Source organism: Silurus aristotelis (assembly GCF_946808225.1).
Source record: "Silurus aristotelis genome assembly, chromosome: 16".
Taxonomy (NCBI): Eukaryota; Metazoa; Chordata; class Actinopteri; order Siluriformes; family Siluridae; genus Silurus; species Silurus aristotelis.
In genome coordinates, this window is record NC_139589.1 from 1,535,680 (window position 1) to 1,557,094 (window position 21,415).

A 21,415-nucleotide genomic window follows, 5' to 3' on the forward strand; every position below is an offset into this window, starting at 1 on the left:
CTTCTGATCCCGGCAGTGCCGAATACCGGCGTTTAACATGAAAAGCACCGCCGGAGCTGGTGCTTGGACCCCTATTGCTTTTGTTCAGCTTTTTCATATGCGTAAAGCAAATTGTTTGACGCAAAGACGTGATGCGGGATCGTGACAGTCCTCGCTATAAGTCATACAGTGACATTTTTGTTCTTGTTACTTGTGTTCTCCAAAACCAATCAATCTTAGGTCATTCAGCCCCACCCACTTTTTCTGTGCACTAATTTGCATACTATTAGATCACAAAACATACATATATATATATATATATATATATATATATATATATATATATATATATATATATATATATTTTTTTTTTTTTTTTTTTTTTGCAAACTAGTTCAGAATCACAAATTAATCAATATTTATAAAATAAAAGTTAAAAAAGTTTTTGCTAGAGATTTTGTACCCAGTATGGCCGCCACATTCCAGGCAATTGTAGCAATGTGGAGCCTAATTCTCATAAACAGCTGTAAGTAATGATTATTTGCACAGATTCGAGTGTAATATGAGGATGAGAATACAGTATATAGCATCAGATGGCTGTGTCTTAGGCTGTCAGGCAATCAGGCTAAACTGTGGTTTAACGAATCATCATGCCAGACTGTAAGTGGATGTCATGAACCAAGCAGCTTTCAGCTAGCATTTTACAAGGTTTTTATTAAACTAGAATCAAGATTTATAAAAATTTTATCTGTGGTGCGGCCCGGGTTCGATTCCTGGTCAGGGAACCGACCCCAGCCATTAGGGTTTCACAAGCCAGTGCACTCTTAGTGCCGGTCCCAAGCCCGGATAAATGGGGAGGGTTGCGTTAGGAAGGACATCCAGCGTAAAAACATGTGACAAATCTAACATGTGGATCATGACTACGTATGATCCGCTGTGGCGACCCCTAATTGGAAAAGCCAAAAGAAAGTTAATCTGTGGTTAAATAATTGTTGTGAGTAACTTGGCCAGAGCTGGCCACTGGGGGCGCTGTTTTGAAGCAGTGCTTGGACCCTGCGTATCACTGCTTGCTGACATATTTCACAAATATTCAGATTGTATTTGTTTGAATTAGGAATTTATTTTTTAATGTTTAATTCAGTCTTATTATCAAAGAGTATATAATGGACGTCCTTTTTTACTGAATATTTTCCAAAAACGGTTCAAAATACATTTTCTAAAAGAAAAGAAAAGAAAAGAAAAGGTAGCAAAATGATGTGGTACAAAAGCACTTTTCATTACGTCCAAATGTCTAGACACACTCCTGAATAAAATGGCATTTCTTTCTTTCGCTTCTTATTTGTCATTTGGCGTTTAATCTCAAGCACTAAATGGAAAAAAAAGACCTCCCTGTTTAAGCGCCTCTGGAGGACATTGTACAAAATCTGTACATAGAGAGAATCAGATACTGTCTGTTTCACAACCCCATGACATAATATATGGACCAATGTTTGTCGACATCTGACCATACGATTGTTCTGAGCTTTTTGAACATCCCATTCGTTTACATGCAAAACTTTATAATTCGCAGCTCGGAAAATTCTCGGGTTCTCATTCTCATTTGACTCTTAGATATCAGCCTTGTATCTGAAACATTTCCATAAGTTTCGCATCACTAATCACCTGGAAGCTGTTTGACTGAGACATCGTCTTTTTTAAAAGTCAAGCAGAAATGTACTTCAAAGATAGCATGAACACACATTCATAAATGTCACTGTGTTTTTGCTGCTTTGTCCCACTATCCCCCCTGTATATATACACATTGTTTTGTTTTCAGGCCTCAGGCTTGTTATTAATTTTCAAGAAAAAATTTACAGAGGCGCATATCTTTTTGAAAGGTACAGCCAAGTGTGATAAATATATTCTTGGTGGTGTTTATTTTTTTAAACGGCGTAAAAGAGAGCATGGCTTATAGAAGGCATACTAAACAAAATGAAAACACAATTCACGGCACATGATTTAGCGCACATTCGATTTTTATACATTTGCAACCAACATCAAGTGTGATCCTGTACCACAAATAACTTTCCAGAATTTAGATTTAACGCATCTATAGCTTTTTTGAACGTGTTAGAGGATGGAGGGATAAGTGGTAAAGGATGGAGGGATCAGTAGTGCAGTGGTAGAGAATGGAAGGATCAGTAAAAGAGGACAGAGGGATAAGTGGTAGAGGATGGAGAGATCAGTGGTAGAGGATGGAGAGATCAGTGGTAGAGGATGGAGAGATCAGTGGTAGAGGATGGAGGGATAAGTGGTAGAGGATTGAGGGGTCAGTGGTAGAGGATGGAGGGATCAGTGGTAGAGGATGAAGTGATTAGTGGTAGAGGATGGAGGGATGAGTGGTAGAGGATGGAGGAATCAATGGTAGAGGATAGAGGGATAAGTGGTAAAGGATAGAGGGATCAGTGGTATAGAATGGAGAGATCAGTGGTAGAGGATGGAGGGATCAGTGGTAGAGGATGGAGGGATCAGTGGTAGAAGATGGAGGGATCAGTGGTAGAGGATAGGGGGATCAATGGTAGAGGATAGAGGGATCAATGGTAGAGGATAGAGGGATCAGTGGTAGAGGATGGAGGGATAAGTGGTTAAGGATTAAGGGATTAGTGGTAGAGGATAGAGAGATCAGTGGTAGAGGATGGAGAGATTAGTAGTAGAGGATGGAGGGATAAGTGGTCAAGGATAAAGGGATCAGTGGTAGAGAAAGGAGGGATCAGTGGTAGAGGATGGAGGGATGTGTGGTAGAGGATGGAGAGATCAGTGGTAGAGGATGGAGGGATGAATGGTAGAGGATGGAGAGATCAATGGTAGAGGATAGAGGGATCAGTTGTAGAGGATTGAGGGATCAGTGGTAGAGGATGGAGGGATCAGTGGTAGAGGATGGAGGGATCAGTGGTAAAGGATGGAGGGATAAGTGGTTAAGGATTAAGGGATTAGTGGTAGAGGATGAAGTGATCAGTGGTGGAGGATGGAGGGATCAGTGGTGGAGGATGGGGGGATGTAAGTTTTCTGTGTGATTGTTGACTCTCCCTGTGAGGATAATGATGGTATTAGAATTCCAATGCGCCGATCGCAAATCCTCCGACACTCAGCAGTTACTCTGTGTTTCTAACACGCGTTTGACGGCTTCTGTGTTTGAGCACGACAGGAGCTCGAGGTCATTAACAACCCGGCAGCAAACCTGAGACTTGGGTCGGCCCCTTTCACCCCGAGGTTCACCAGGGTCACTCTGAGCTGAGTGTTTGCTTCCTACACACACACACACACACACACACACACACTCACTAGCTGATATGACTCCCAATGAACAAGGTAAATAGAAGAAGATTGAACAAGACTCCTGGAAGAACTTTCCTGATGGGTGAAAAGAATTTGAAGGAATTTCATTTGATATTTGTAAAATATCTCCAAACGTGTGGAAATATTCATTTCACGGGTTTCACTGTGTCTAAGAAGACGTCTGTTTGGTGGTCGGTTTTATCAATCATACATTATAAGGTCAAAAGTTTGTGGACATTTGAGCTTTTTGAACATCCCATTGCACATCTCACTTGCTGTTATAATAACCTCCAGACGACGGCTAACATGTAACAACCAAACATTAGAATTTCTGAGGACATCAGTGAAAAGCTGCCACAGATTGAGAGTTTTTCTCCAGAGCGTTTCCCAGATCAGAAATGAAATTCCCAAAACTACTTGAGCGCATCATAAAAGCAATTTCTTGTGTTTTGAACAAATCTCGAAATCGTATCGTGTGCACGTGTCAGCTGTTTCCTACATTATCAATGGTTTATCTTCATGTTGATCAAAATATATTGTACTGGTTTTCACCTGAATCGTCTCAACCCCCAAGTCATTGAAGGCAAAATGATTAAACCAGTTGTCATCATCTGTTTTTTGTAAACGATGAATTGTGCAGACGAATCTTGAATGTCACTTATGAAGAGATGCGAGAGAACGGCATCAGATCAACCAAAACCAGGTCCTTAAAATGGGCCAAAGGTGAATCTCGTGAACCTTCAATCAGCGTCAGAGCGAAAGACAGAATTCCAATTTAAAAAAGAAATAAAACAGAAAAACGATTGAACCCCAGAACAGTACAGTAAAAGTGTGAATCCTGTCCGGTCTCTTACACTCGTTATACAGTACATACAGTCATAGTACATTTGTGCTGTTACATTTCATAGACGCCAAACAGAAGAAATTCCGCGTTGTTCATTCACACGAATACCTACTTTTGAGAGATGTACCAAGGATTTTGGGAAAAGTTCAGGCTTTTGCAAGTGATCAAGAAATTTGGAGAAATGCACCGAAATGACGAGGTTTAATGCCAAGAATAAATATGAGCTCATAGAACCCAGGCCAAGTTGCTATTCTGTCGTCATGGGTATAACGGTGTGGAAACCTCGTTCTTACCCGATTGTAATAAAAACGTATTAAAGAACCGAATGTTCTCCAGAGAACGGTGTATTCATACCTGTAAAGTGATACTGAGGGCATTAGAATTGCTTTATGCACTCCTGTGTGTGCTGCAATTACAACACGACTCGCCTCCCATTCGAGAATTTCACCGCTCGTCAATTAGATTGTTGTGCGACTTGTCATCAACAGCTGTGAGCGCGCGTACGAAGCATATGGCTTTTTTCTTCCAAACATGGGGGAAAAAAAGGGCTGTCATCTCTTCTCAGAAAAGTTCCTCAAACAAGATCATCGAAGGCCATAAGATCTGGGTAAATATTTTCTCCAACTCTTGTTGATTTTTTCTAATTGATTAGTATTTACAGGAAACACGTGGGGTTTGGACACCAGCTGTCCAGTTTTAGTCCAAATCTTTTTGCTTCGGGATTCCACAAATTGTGCTTCCTAACGGTTGCAGGATTGGTAAGGGTTGGTTACCATAGCCGAATTCTCAGCTTTACCCACTCTGGATTTTCTTTTCTTATCTTTTTCGTCATGAATACCACTGCTCAAGAGATGTTTTTTGTTTTTCTCATCATCAATGAATTCTGTGCAGCACTAAGACCTTGTTTTCATTGTGTGATTTTATATTTTGTATAGATTCAAGTCTTGTGTGCGGTTCAGGGGGATCGGTGGTGGAGTGGTAGAGGATGGATGGATCAGTGGCGGAGTGGTAGAGGATGGAGGGATCAGTAGAGCAGTGATAAAGAATGGAGGGATCAGTGGTGCAATGGTAGAGGATGGAGGAATTAGTGGAGAAGTGGTAGAGGATGGAGGGATCAGTGGTGGAGTGGTAGAGGATGGAGAAATCAGTGGTGGAGTGGTAGAGGATGGAGGGATCAGTGGTGGAGTGGTAGAGGATGGAGGGATCAGTGGTGGAGTGGTATAGGATGGAGGGATCAGTGGTGGAGTGGTAGAGGATGGAGGGATCAGTGGAGCAGTGGTAGAGGATGGACGGATCAGTTGAGCAGTGATAAAGGATGGAGGGATCAGTGGTGCAGTTGTAGAGGATGGGGGATCAGAAGAGCAGTGGTAGAAGATGGAGGGATCAGTGGTGGTGTGGTAGAGGATGGAGGGATCAGTGAAGCAGTGGTAGAGGATGGAGGGATCAGTGGTGGAGTGGTAGAGGATAGAGGGATCAGAGGAGCAGTTATAGAGGAGGGACAGATCAGTACAGTGGTAGAGGATGGAGGGATCAGTGAAGCAGTGGTAGAGGATGGAGGGATCAGTACAGTGGTAGAGGATGGAGTAATCAGTGGTGGAGTGGTAGAGGATGGAGGGATCAGTGGAGCAGTGGTAGAGGATGGACGGATCAGTTGAGCAGTGATAAAGGATGGAGGGATCAGTGGTGCAGTTGTAGAGGATGGGGGGATCAGGAGAGCAGTGGTAGAAGATGGAGGGATCAGTGGTGGTGTGGTAGAAGATGGAGGGATCAGTGGTGAAGTGGTAAAGGATGGAGGGATCAGAGGAGCAGTTATAGAGGAGGGACAGATCAGTACAGTGGTAGAGGATGGAGGGATGAGTGGAGCAGTGGAGCAGTGGTAGAGGAGGGACAGATCAGTACAGTGGTAGAAGATGGAGGGATCAGTGGAGCAGTGGTAGAGGATGGAGTAATCAGATGCCAGTTGAGGAAGTGTAGTACTGAGGTAGCAGTGGAGAACTTAGAGAGGAGCCTCCACATAATATAGGCATAAATGCGTAAATGATATACAATCTTCAGAAAACGTATCTTCTGGATGAACCAGAGCCGAACGAGCTGCTGGAAACCTCTCTGAGGTTATTTTATTACTCACGTCATCATTCCTGCATCACTAAAACGTTTCTGAAGGTCGGCTCCTTTTCCACCCAAATCCAATACTGATTATTTATGCAAATTTATTCACTTACATTCGTCCTACAATTAACCAGAATGTGTTTAAGCGTCAAAAACACAAAAAAAAACCCGGCGCTGGAGAAAACGTGGGTCTGTTTTTGTTTATACTGCAAATACACAATGAAATGTAAATCTCCTGTTATCCCTCTCTAGCAATTTGTTGAAACAAACCCATGGCACAGCAGGTCAAACTCCAATTTATTTATTTATTTCAGTCATGGTAATGAGATTTATTTCTTTTCTAAAGCAGAAAAAAACCCTCTTTGGCACCAGACCTTCTATAAGCCTGCATGCTGAATGCAAAAATGCTGGATGCACTGCTGGACCTGCCCTTTGAATGCCCTTGATATTAATACACCAAGGTCATGAGGTTTGTTCAGATTTGGCGATGTTTACATGCCTACATGCCCTGTGCAGATGATCCTCAGAGCTGAAGACCGAATCCGGTTCTTGTGTAATTTGACTTTCTTTCATGTGGAGAAAAAAAAACTCCACATGCATTCAGCATTTTCATATAAATGTGTCTATGAGCATATTCTGTGAGCTTTCTGCTTTATTAGGGATCCATAATTTCTGCAGAAGATCTTCCTTCTCAGTGTCTTTAGAAACCCTAAGAACCTCACTGCTCTTTGTATATTTATATCAACGTCAGACCATGGAGATCGCTATGTGCTTTTTTCTAAACATCCCATATTCCACATTTAGTCCCCATTTGCTCTTATAGTAACCTCCACTCTTCTGAGATGTTCCACTAGATTTTTTGGAGATTAAGGCTGTCAGTAAAGATACTGATGTAGGTGAGGTGAGGTGGTCCGGGGTGCAGTCAGCGTTCACATTCATCCCAAACGGTTTGAGGGTCACAGCTTTATAGCAGGAGATCTTCCACATCATACAACTCATGGAAAGCAGATCTTCATGAAGTTGGCTTTGTGCACAGGGGCAGTGTCATGTTGGAACAAGGTTTGGGTCGTCTAGTTCAAAAGAAGGAGTAATTAAATCCTAGTGCTTCAAAAGGCGTCATATAGAATTGTATTCCTTCAACTTAGTGGTACCAGTTTTGGGAAGAAGCACATGTGGCTGAAAATACCGTGTGTCCCAATACTTTTGATCATGATGCAATGTTTAAAAGCAGAAAAAAAAAAATCCCGCTATTTTGTTAAAGAAAATATCCATCTATAATATCCATTTTGTTACTGTGCCATGTGTCATTGTCATATGTGTTCATAAACATCTTATAAGCAGAAAATATCCATTTACTTGTAATGATGATGCCATGAAATGGTCAGTAATCTTAATAAACACCTTATAAGCAGAACTAAGAACACATGCATATTGTTATATTAGAACTACATTACTGCCGTGTCATGGCGTTGTCATATGCATTCATAAGCATCTTATAAACAGGAGTGGGAAAATATTCATAACCACAGCATTACCATGCCATGACATTGTCATATGGATTCATAAACATCTTATAAGCAGGAATAAGACAGCTGGTTATTTAGAACAACATTTCTGCAGTGTCATGGCATTGTCATATGTATTCATAAGCATCTTATAAGCAGGAATAAGAAAATATTCATAACCACACCATTACCATGCTATTGTCCTTTGTATCTTTATAAACAACTTATGAGCAGGAATAGGACAGGTGGTTATTTATAACTACATTCATGGGGTGTCATGACATTGTGTATGCATTTATAAACATATTATAAGCAGGAACAAGATATGACATTACTACAACAATGTTTATAAACGTTTTATTAAGGCTCTATGAAGTTATTGATCAAATAAAATGTCTAATCAGTCATCCTTCACTAAGATACACTTTACATCCTTCCTCCTTCCAACAAACAGACCTCAATCAACTAAAAGAGCGGCGGAATAACCCACACCGATAAATCTATAAAAAAAAAGAGTCTCTGACAGCGAACCCTCACACCTCACACCTCGCCGCTTCTCCAGCTTCTCGCTTTGTCGTTACGAACGTCTGCCTCATCATTTTCCGTAACACTGTCCTCCTCTTATCTTCCCCACATCCCTCTCTTCTCCACCTCTCTGTCTCTCCCCGTCTCTCCTCCGCCTCTCTCCTTTCTCCGCATCCCGTTTTACTTTGTTTTTATTCACTTACTCGTCCGTCAGAGGTGTGAAAGATGGATGGGACAGCCTCGAAAACAAAGTCGGCGGATGTGATGAGACAGGTTCTAATTACATAGTGGCTGGAGACCTGAGAAGAACATTCCGGTCCAGGATTTCAAAAGTATTTGGACACCAAAACCGGAATGCTTACATGGTATTGTGCTTGCGCATATCATAAAAAGAATTATTGTGGCTTTGATCAAATTGCGGATTCTTTTGTACATCATTTAATGGATTGCGTACGAGTTCCTCCTGTTTCCTACATCATCAGTGGTTTATGTCGTGTTGATCTAAATATATTATACTGGTTTCACCTGAATAGTTTTAACCCCCAAAAAACATCTCAGCATCAGTTTATTGGATACGTCATTGAATGCAAAATGGTTAAACCAGTTGTCAGAATCTGTCAGGCTTAAATTTATAATTAATTATTATTATTTTCTTTTTTGTAAATGTGTTGAATTGATGAATTGTGCAGATGAAACTTGAATGTCACTAATGAAGGCGAGTGAACGGCATCAGATCAACCGATGATCAACCAGTTCTCTAAAACAGGTCAAAGGTGAATCTTGTGAACCTTCAATTGGCAACAGAGCAAAACAAAGAATTACAATTTCTGAAAATGGAGAAACAACCAGCAAACGAACGAACACTAATACAGTACAGTAAAAGTGTGAATCCTGTCTGGTCTTTTACAGTCAATATAAATCAAATATGCAACAAATAAATGCATTTGTGCTCCTGAAATCCATAGACGCCAAACAGAAGAAATTCATGAAGCCTCGTGCTTCTTCAAGCACTGTGATCCAAACTGTAGTTTACATCAGGAAACAACGAAACCGTCCGCCGTCATACGTTTGTGAACGATAACAAAAGGACGTGTCATTCTGATGGGAATGAGATGTTCATAGACACAAATGACTCATGTTTGAGAGATGAACTGAAGATGTTGAGAAAAGTTCAGGCTTTTGCTGGTAATCCAGTGTGTTGTACCGTTTGTACAGATTGTCTTGTGAAATTCGCTCACTGCTTTGTAAATATTACGGATGATACGAAAATCTGGAAAAATGACAATACTGTCTGACAGTGGAGACCCTACAGCTGGATTCTACTCCATACACACTTCATACATCTCACTTTGGGTCGAAAACCTCCGTCTACAGGCAGCTTTTGTATTAGGAAGTTTTATTCCCCCAAATCCTGGTCAGTTTTTGCTCATATTGCAATTTGACATCATAAATGCGGGTAATTTGAGTTTAATTTGCCTAAGAAAATCGCTAAATAAATTCTGCTGATGTACATTAATATCCTTGAACGATCACCTGACATGAATTCTGTAGTTTAATGGAACATTTCAATACCCACAGATTGTTTCTCACAATGAAGGACCTTCAGGACTGAAGGAAAAAAAAGTAAAGGACTGGCAGAAGCACTCTGAAGGACATGGACAATGACGAGAAGGAATCAAGTAGGTCTAGGCCAGAAGCCAAGAAAACAAACAAACCAAAAAAAAAAGAAAAAAACGGAGGCCGTAAAAGCACATCGGGGATAAAAACGAGGCATCAATTTCCAAACGTGACAACATAATTCAGTGTGGAAGCTCTGCTCACACCCTCTAGGGGCTTTTTGCACCACATGACATCTCTCTCACTCGCTTCTGAGTGTCACATACACACACACACACACACACACACACACACACACACAGAAAGTATACATGAGGTTCATAAATCAACTGCCAGCCACTGAACATCTTCACCACACAAAACGTCTACACAGAGCGCACAGCGTCTTCGATATGCGCAACATATCATCTATCCAAATCATGAACTGCTCCTCTTGTTCCAGATGCAGGAACATTACAAGAACCAGAAGGATCATGACCAGCTTCTTCACCACAAGCATCACCCCTGCTAAACGCTGTTGTACATCATCAGAAGTCTAATGTTTCACTTGTGTTTTTTTCCTGCATGTAATCATCCAGTGTTATTTCTGTATTATCTGAATGGTGGATTGTGATTGGCTGGAAGGAGTTCAGGTTTGAATAGTGGATTGTGATTGGCTGGAAGTTCAGGTGTAAATAGTGGATTGTGGTTGGCTGGAAGGAGTTCAGGTGTGAATAGTGGATTGTGATTGGCTGAAAGGAGTTTAGGTGTGAATAGTGGATTGTGATTGGTTGGAAAGCGGTTAAAGCGTTAAACACACTGGTAGTTTGTGTCTATCTATCTATCTATCTATCTATCTATCTATCTATCTATCTATCTATCTATCTATCTATCTATCTATCTATCTATCTATCTATCTATCTATCAATTTTATAGTGCATAAATAAGAAACAAATTTCTGATAGAAACTCTATAATCATTAGAACTGTACAGAACCACAGAAGTTCTCTGAAATAAACATCAAAATGACCATTTAAATCTCACCAACCAATGAGAGTAAAGCATTATTTAGCCCCACCCCCCAAGAGATTATGTGCCAGGCAAGTGAACTTAAACTAGCAGATCGCAAAAAAAGATAAAAAGTGTCGATTACATCCAATTCATAATCATTGTAACGTCTGTAATCCCGGATCGTACCCTGTTTTTTAACCCACGTCCTCATCTCACGATTAAACAGAGTGGTGACGATCATAAATAAAAATGGCTGATGTGTGAGCGAGAGACGAAATAAAACACGCGACAACCCGACACACGTGTAATAAAACGCCTCTGCCGGCGCCGTTCGTTTTCTCTTCTGCACCCATCAATGTTTTATAGAGTTTTGGCAGGACTGAGTGAACGACTGGACAATTATTATGTAGCCTCTCAATCTTGAGGTCAGAGAGAGAAACGCTGCTGGAATGATCATAGCGTCTCATAGCTTTCTTTGGACTCGGATAACTTTGCTCCGGGCTCATAAAAAAAAAAAAAAAAATCTGCAGTGAGCGTTGTGCTGATGTTGGTCTGATCTATTTGGACTTTGTTGAGCCGTAAATTAAACTCAAATAAAGAGAAGAAAAAATAGTAGGACATGTAGGAAACAAGTCTGCATGAGGTTTGGTTGAATATAGGATCACGTGAGGGTTATGGAAGGAGCTTGAAAGTGATTAACTCTCACTGACATTCCGAATGACATTTCTTCTGCGATTCATTCATAAAAAATGAGTCGTAAATGATTACACAAGTAGAATTCTACACAAGTAAACAGTGCAAACTACAAACATTAGAACTTTACAGAGAACCACATCCAAAAAGCAGGTGCGATCTGTGACCTGAGGAAACCCAAGACAAAGCATGTCTGATAAGGTATTGGATTTTGGATCCAAAGGTTGTGAGTTCAAATCCCGGCCACGCCAACCTGCCGCTCCTGGATGCTAAATACCATAAATATAAATGGTACCTAAAGACAAATAAATAGAACTTCAAGATATACACTTTCTTCAAAAGCATTGAGACACCTGAACTTTCCCAGCCATATGTGCTTCTTCCTCAAACTGTTTCCTCAAAGTTTGGAGACACACAATTGTATCGGACGTCTTTGGATGCATTACATTTTACTTCACTTGTACTAGGAAACCTGTTCCAGCATGACAATGCTCCTCTGCACAAAGCCAGCTCCATGAAGATGTGCTTTCCATAGTTTGGAAGATGTGGAAGATCTCCTGCAGTAGATCTCAACCCATATTTAACACCTTTGGGATGAATGTGAATGTTGAAGGCACCCCAGACCTCCTCATGTTCTCACCTACACCAATACCTCAATAACACCCATGTGGCTGAACGAGTCTCCACAAAATCTAGTGAAACATCTTCTCAGAAGAGTGGAGCCTATTTTAACAGTAAATGGAGACTAAATGTGGAATGGGACGTTCAAAAAGAAGCACATACCAATCTCATGGTCAGGTGTCCACAAACATTTGGTGCTTTAGTGTATGTAGAACTACACTGGTGGTTGAGAAGGAATCTGCTGCGAGTGAAGGGAAATTTTCTCTCAGATTCTAAAAACGATTAGGCGTTAAATGTGGTTCTGTACCTGAAATGGCTAAATCTTTGTCTGTTCAGTTGCTTAGCAACCAAATCTTATTGTCTGCATTGTATGATTGAGGTAAATATGTAAATATTATTAATAACAAACATAGTTATCTACTGAACAGTGCATTTTTTGAAAGAATCCAAGTCAGAGGGTGTTATTCTGCTTCTCTTCAGGGCTCATGGCGGCTTATTGATTCATTTTCTTATTTAAAAAAAATAAAAACGTTCCACGATCATGAACATTCGAACATAAATAGCGATCTTCCCTCAGTAGGTTCTCGGTTTCCTTCATAATAAACGAGTCTTCAATCAGACAAATCAGAGGAAGAAGCTGCTCTTCAAATAGCACTCTGAGGATTTTCTTCACAAATTCAACCAAATTAAATTTAGAAGATTAGGACGTACGTGAAACTGTTCCTTCTGGTCTTTTTTTCTCAGCAGGTTCATGTGAACCACCTGACAACCTGGATAACATCTACCAATAAAAAGCTCCGTCTTGCAGGCCGAGACCTGAAACTCCTCACTGATGTAACTACATTCCTTTACTATTGTACAGATCCTTCAGAGGTTCAATTCAGTTTTTTTGTTGCCAGTGTTTGTAACAGGAAGTTGACAGAATCTCATTGAAACTGGATTGTCGTCCAGCTCCCCGCCATCGCCGTCTCTTTTTTGTGCCATTGTTCGCCATCCAGAGGCTTAGGGGATTTGTTTGTTTGTTCTAAATACATGGAGCGCGAACAGAAAGGCTGGGAGATGTCAAATCCAAGCTGGCGAGAAGAGAAATCTTCACAAAGCCGGCAAACAGAGTGACTCAAAGTGCGGTTACGGGTGATTGGGTCCAGGATCGTGATGCTATTTAACCCCTGTGACTTTATAATTATAACTTTATTATTATAACTTTTTAATGATTATAATTAAGTCAAACCATTTTAATTGACATTGATCTTAGATAATCTAAAAAATAGGTCTTAGCACAATATTAGCAAATACAGAAAAAATATCAAATATTGACAAGCAAACAATCAACCTACTGAGCCACTCTGAGGAAAGCGCTGGAAATCTGCCCTCTGTCTACATGAACTCACAGACACCAGTGATGGCCTGGAGATTTTTGCTCTGATTGACAGGACAGATTAGAAAGAGAGAAAGAAAGAGAGAGAAAATCCTCTTCCTCCCTGAAAGCAATTCATTAATAGACTAATTTTAATTAAAAACTGGATTTTGTGTATTGTATTAAGTTTTTGGACACCAGACCATAAACATCCCATTCCACATTTTGCTCCAATTTCCTGTTATAATATCCTCCACTCTTCTGGGAAGATGATCCACTAGATTTTGTTCAGCCACATTTGTTAGTAAAAGTCAGGTACTGATAAGAAGGTGAGGAGGTTCCTGGGGTGCAGTCAGCATTCACATTCATCCCAAAGGTTTTCAACAGGGTTGGAGATCAAGAGCAGGGGATCTTCCACACACTTCCGACCCATGGAAAGCAGATGTTCACGGACCTGGAGTTGTGCACAGGGGCATCGTCATGCTGGAACAGGTTTGGGTCTCGTAGTTCAAGTGAAGGAAAAAACACGTCCTGTGTGTCTCCATCTTACATATTGGGAAAGATTAAATATGGCTGGAAAGGTCAGGTGACCCAATACTTTTGGCCAAATTGTGTGGGGGGGGGGAAAGCAGAAAGAAAAACAGGGGATCAATCTGCTCTATTTTTGCGTTTCTGTGACAATTAAAAGGAAAACCGCAAAAAAAAATGTGATTAAAAAATATAATAAAATAAAATATAATTACCTTTAAAAAAAAATTTGAATATTGAGCTTTTGAAGACCACCTGCTTTCAGGAATACCTCCGGCTGCATCATCTGTTTTTTTGTGTCAATGGTCGTTACCCAATTGTACCCCGTATAATTTACACCAGCAAAATTAATTACTATGAAATCATAAGATGTATGTTATAAAAAATGCATATATTTTAGGATTATAAACCTGCGCATTGATGTTTTTCGTAACACGTCACATGCGGCGGTTCGAACGTTCGCGTAGATCGTGGGTGACGCAAATCAGGTAGGGGATAAAGTCCCGGTTAACGATGAATCCCGGTGGAATATGTGTGTGTTTATTGTTTTTGTATGAAATCACTTGGCTATTTTCTCTGGATGGAGGAAGAGAGAGAACAAGAGAAGTATCTTCCTGTTTTCCACAGTGTCAGTAAAGACCTTCTGTCCACAGGCAGAGGCTGCTGATCGGACTTAAATGAATCTGTCGTTGTAATTGTTCCGCAAGCGTGCGGATCTGAGAGCAGACTACATTCCATTAGACTGAGAAGGCCCTGGGGGGGGGGTAGCAGAGAGATGAGGCTAGATTGTGGATTTGATAGCTCTGTGTGTGTGTGTGTGTGTGTGTGTGTGTGTGTGTGTGTGTGTGTGTGTGTGTGTGTGTGTGTGTGTGTGTGTGTGTGTGTGTGTGTGTGTACGTGTTAAAGAGTGGATTGTGTGGTTGTACGTGTTTTCCGTAGGGACGGCGATGCTGTCTAGTCTGGTATGACTTTGAGTAGAATCCTGACTCACATCACAGAGACAATATTCACTGAATCCAAAGCAGGATCTGATGTAGAGCTTCTGATACTGATATCGTTGAAGACTATTCCAGGTTTAAATGCAGGTAAAAAGAGTTTAAATAAATTTACTTCAACCAAAAACTTTATGCTTTCGTTGGAGTTGAATATAAATGTTGTCCCTCTCTGAGACACGTCTGCTCTGAATATTGGGTTTTACTTCAGTTTGACTTGGCGTGTTAAACAGACGTGTGTTGACGGTTGATGCAGTGATACGGTGCACATTCTGATTTGTATTTTAGGAAATAAAATCTCACAAATGAACAGTTTTTGGCTTTTCATGTGTCTCGGCGTTGAGGACTTGTGCATCTTTGAGCCTACGTTCAATACGAGTCAAATACTCAAGTACTGTTCAGATCAGATACTCAAAACATATTGGAATTGATGACTTGTAATGAAGTGATGTTTGCAGCAAGTGATTTCCAGGTACCTTTTTCACCTCATTTTGGGGTGGGGCTTGTAATATGTTGTATTTGGTAATGAAGCTTAAAATCCTTCAAACAAGGATCCATTCCCACCACCAATATGAGCTAATTACACTACTCCAGTCCTATTGACTTCGGCTTTGATATCTCAGTAAAGCTTTTTGTCCGATTCCTCTTCCAGCCTCAGGAAACATTAAACAGGAACTAATCAAGTAATTGAGAACACAGAGAGCGGATCGCTCCTGGGGCCGCAAACATAGCGTTTAATAGCGTTCGTAATTAAAGAGGAGACAAGCAACTTTTAGGTGGGTTTCAAACTCGACACGTTTTTTTTCCGAATCAGACCGTGATCATTCCTGAAGTTTCTCTGCAACGTCGAATTTGATTTCAAACCATCCTGGTGAATTTACGTTCAAGTTACATCATCGCAAACATGTGCATGGAGAAAACTCGCCTGACTCACGGATTTTTCTTATTATTTTGGGTGAAATGTGCAGCAGATTGAATGACACTCACGTCTATGTGCATTACATCACCTAAATCACCAAACGTCCAGGATGAAGTGACTGTCTGACAAATATTTGCAAGGAATTCATGCAGTGTTGCAGAAATAAATTATATCACCATCAGGTGCACAGGTTACTTTGTTTCGTGAATAAGTTCACACACCCGTTTCGTTTACGTTCACAGGACCTGGTTCCACAGCAACTCGAACTCCTACAGGTGGTCGCAGTTTAATACCATGTTGCTTTCTCCGTCTTCAGAACAACTTTCCATTTGTAATTTGTTTCACCGACCCCGTGCTCTGCTCCGAGCTAAACTGCCAGTCTAAAAGCCCAAGAATGGCAAATATGAAAACACACCATGAAGCAAAACAATACCTGTGACCTTGATGACTTATTTCTATGCTCCCAGAACCCACTGTTAAGATTCCACTGTTCCTTAAAATTGGAAAAACAGTTGTCATTACTTCAGAGCAGGTGTAGATGAAGGTCAGCCTCGTGTCGACTTTCGTATGGAAAACACGAGTAGCGATCCGAGCTGAACACCTGCAGTACACTGGCGTATTAGCAATCAATTGAAATACAGCTGTACAGCCGAGGACAAATTCAATTTCATGACTATATTCGTAGATCTGCCTGGGTTTCCTCTGAAAAAATCAATCTCAGCATGTGTGTGTGTGTGTATATATATATATATTTATCTACACTGTAATTGTAGTAATCTAAACCAAAAATATGGAAAAGAACGTGAGTGCAGTGGAAATAAATCTAATCTGAGAAGAACACAAGTGGATTAGCATACAGTACTTAAACATTTTTAAAAAACAACTAAACATACTATAGATTTTTCATTCTAACTATTCAAAAAATGAGGTATTTTATTCAAGCAAGTAAAACTTCATATGCAGCTTTGATATTATATAATATAGCAAGCAATTAAAGCACATAAATTTAATGCACCATTTGTTACACATACAAAAAAAAGGGATGATGTTTTAGAAAAGAAAAACATAAATATACACGACAAGCTCGGAACACATTTCCGTACAATCCGTTTATAAGATCAAAAAAACACGATCAACGGGATTAGAAAATGTAAATCCCAGTCGACGCAGCCAAGGGGCCGAGAGGTAAATATGACCATCATTCATACAGACCATGTGATCTATAATTCATCAATATTAATATACCTGAAGAGACGCCATTTATTTACACCATTACACCACATCTGAGATCTCATTTCTTGTTGGTGAAGGTGCAGGTTTGATCTAACAGTGTATATATATATATATATATATATATATATATATGTACAGTATCTCACAAAAGTGAGTACACCCCTTACATTTCAGCAACCCTTTTAGTGATTTAAATTCAGTTCTCTCATATTGAAAGCTAAATGTTCAACATGGCACCTCATGGCAAAGACTCTCTGAGGATTTGAGAATTATACATCATTTTCAGGACGGGGGAAATACTCGCGTAATTGGAATTTGTTACAAAGTTTAAATGTTGTTTTGGAAGATTTGGACATCATCACTTAAGCAAGGAGACCCAAACCTCTTCCAGCATGTCAATGCTCCTGTGCACAAATCCAGCTCCATGAACATCTGCTTTTCATGGGTTGGATGATGTGGAAGATCTCCTGCTACAGAGCTCCAACCCTATTGAACACCTTTGGGATGAATGCGAACACTGACTGCACCCTGGACCTCCATCAGTGACTTTACTGACACCCTTGTGGCTGAATGAATCTCCACTAATTGCCACAAAATGAATCCTGTATGCTCAGGTGTCCACAAACTTTTAGCTATTTATTAATTTGGTTGTGTTAGATTGAAGATTGTTAAGATAACCTCTAAAGTTTTGGAAGTTTTGCAGGTAATTATGGTTGAATGATTGACTGATTCATTGATTGTTTGAGTCTTCGTACTTTTTTCATTCCTACAGAAAATTCACTGCCATTTTTCTGACCTTGTTTCACCTCTGCTCCACATCAGATGAGCATTTGTACAATTTCCTCGACCTGCTTAGAAACTATACATTGCATTTCTCTTTGATTCATTTTTATTTATGTAAATTAAAAACTCTACGCCAGAGGCCGCATTGTGATGTTTGTTATGGTGGTGGAATCGTCAATGCGAATCCACAGACATCAATCAGGAGAAGCGAACGCTCTCGGCAGCAGCGTCTCCGAAGAGCTCGACTCGCTTCGAATCGCCCGATTCGTCTTCACCCTGCCGAGCGACCATAAACATACAGGAGCCTCCACAATGCACACAGGGAGAATGTAAATGTTGACAAAGATTTCATTCTCCTCGGCAAACTGGCAGGAAAGCTTTCGCGAGATAAAAGACGGAAATAAATAGTATAAAGAGGGAACTGGGGACCGAAGGACGAGGAGGGAGGTCTGATCTCGCTGGCTTTTTCTGCACTATTGAATAGCAGTGTGTGGGTTTGAATGCGACAGGACTTACAGAGTAAATGGACTCCGGCGTGTCGAAGATGGTATTGGATGAGATTCTGGGAAACAGCATTTTGAAAAACTGGAGGTAAACACTAAGAAAGATAGGATAGAACAGCGCAGTGTACGGACGCTGATGCAGAGTACAAAGTCTTAAAGTTTTATTTAATTGGTCAGTTATCGTTGAACCTGATGAAAGTCTGTGCAGGAAAATACAAAATGTATTCCAGATCTAAAAAAAACAAGATTCTCAAACCTTCCACACAATAGGATATGATTTTCAGTTCTTAAAGCAACAATTTGATATTTGTCAATAACTAATCAATTTGATACAAAAGACAAGATACTGTATGACCATAAAGCAGAAATATCATATAATATAGCTAGACATTTGGATCTGAAACAATGCGATTTTATTTTACCAGTTCGATGTTTGATGATCCCCCCTGAATTTCCCATGAAACTATTTTGATTTTTAAAAATATTCTTTATTTGACTACCTGTCTAATCAATCTAATTTCAGATGAGTTGAGTTACTTTAGTGATGCTACTAAATCTGAAGTGAATCAACACTGTTCCAGACAATTAAATCCCACCAATTATTCTATGATGCAATAAACCATGACTTTAAGTCTTAAGGCAATGACTTGTAATTTGGTTATACTGCAGAATCCAATGCAATATTCTTGGTGCAATGTTCATTCCTAAGACACCGGTCCATAGTTTAATACTAGCCTTTAATCTTGTATGAAAATAGAGTTCAACTGATTCATCGGTTTTACCGATTAATCAACATTGGTAGTTGATTAACTGAAACTATCGACAAAAACACATTCTGATAGTTTTTCCGGGTTGCGTTATACAGTACAAGAGCAGCATCTAGAGGTGAATCACTAAACGCCACATGCTGTTTATTTGAAGTGGCTTTTTCATTCATTTTGAATGTTTTTTTGTTTCAGTTTGAATGCATGTCTATTATTTTTCTCAATATTAATTTCAATAATTAATAAATTCACATTTATTTCATTTCGTTTTCACCATTCACTTCTTTTTTTATATTTGATTTTTGTATAAAAATTCACTGCAAGTACGATCCTACCTAGCTAGCAGAATCGGTTAAAATCCACTATCTGCCGACCTCTGGATGTTACTATTTAAATTTTTAAGAAATTGACTTAACTCAATTTGTGTACTAGTCTACTGAATTTTTATGTGCTTCAGTAATGTTTCAATTCCACCACATGATAAATCAGTGTTATTTGGTGTAACTGCTGAATCTGCTACCATACAGTTTGAATTATTAATACAGTGACACTGGATCTGCTTTAAACAATTAGGCAAGGTTTTGATATTTGACGGTTCTCCTGAATCTAAAACAATACAATACGCTACAATCCATTTCTAAAACATTAGCCTCCAATCTATATGTGACCAGCTTTATTCAGAATCTGGGGGGAAGTAAGACATGGGGCCGGAGCTGATTTTGTTCAAAGGCACACTGTAGACTCATGTAGATCAGTTGTGGGAGGTGACTGCACAATGAACAGACTCTTGGAGGTTTCCCCAAACTGTTCACACAAAGTTGTAGACAAACAAATGCATGGGACGTAGCATGAAATTTTCCATTTAGCTGAACTAGGAGACCCAAACCTGTTCCAGCATGATAATACCCCTGTGCACAAAGCCAGCTCTATGAAGATCTGATTTACATGAGCTGGAGTGGAAGATCTCCTGCTACAGAGCCGCGAACTTATTAAAGACCTTTGGGATGAATGTGAAGGCTGACTGTACCCCAGACCTCCTCACCTTCTCACCTCCATCAGAACCTGACTTTACTAACACATGTCCTTGTGGCTGAATTAATCTTAATCACAAATCTCCACAGAATCTAGTGAAACTTCTTCCCAGAAAAGTGGAGCTCATTATAATGGCAAATGGGGACTGAATGTGGAATGATATGTCAATAAAACACTAATCTTATGTTCAGGGTTCCACAAAGTTTTTTTCAAACGGTATAAGAATCAAAAATGAGCAACATACAGCAAATAATAAATCAAATTTGTTGGTAGTTAATTGTTTAATTGTCTTTATTGAAGTTTTTTTATTCAACAAAATTTTAATAATAAAAATCTGGTTCTGGATATTTAATCTTAAAACCTGAATCGTAACCTTTTACTTTAGATTTCAACTTAATTACAAAAAAAGCCACTCATTAATCCAGAATGTTTCAATTAGAGTGAAAAAATTGTTCATGCATTTGCTTCCATCAGGTGACAGAGATCATTACGAGACGATATGCATGAATCAGAACAGACGAGCGAAATCATATCCTGCTGGATTGTCGGATAAGCCGTCTCGTGAGCCGTAGAGGTTCAGAAATTGAACGCTAGCACTGTGTACCGGCGTGCTTGCGGAGACGCTTTGGCACGTTTGTGTACGCGATTCTTCCTGAAATATTTTAATGAAATGTTTCACTCCTCCTAGTTAGCGTGATACGGTTCGTTAGTCAGGATGTAAGAAAACCGTTTCACTTCTGTCTCGATTGATTAGATTCTGTGGAGGTGTTTTCTCATCTAGGCAGGCTGCCGCTTTTCACCACTGACATGTCGGAGGAAATTCTGCAGTTCATCCTTCAACCGACCATTAATTTCATGTCTACGGGTAAATCGGTGCTGAAAATGCTTTTCTGTCATGACTTTGAAGTGGAAAGAGGCGCTGTGCACTTCGTAGAGTGTGAACGAATAAACGCATTCTGTACACAACCACTAAAATATACACTGAAACTAATCTAATCCTCTGAGCAGAATAACTCTAAAGATATTCAGACACTCTTCCTGAAAACCCCAGACATCAGATCTATGAAGAGAAGTAAGATTTTCTGAAGTTGATTTGTTATGTTTAA

The 21,415-nt window shown here is 39.8% G+C and overlaps 1 protein-coding gene across 2 annotated transcripts in view; it reads right to left on the bottom strand.

Annotated features, from left to right (window-relative positions):
* sgcd (sarcoglycan, delta (dystrophin-associated glycoprotein)) overlaps positions 1 to 21,415 on the bottom strand; it is a 171,171-nt gene that overhangs the window by 133,617 nt on the left and 16,139 nt on the right. The window lies entirely within an intron of this gene.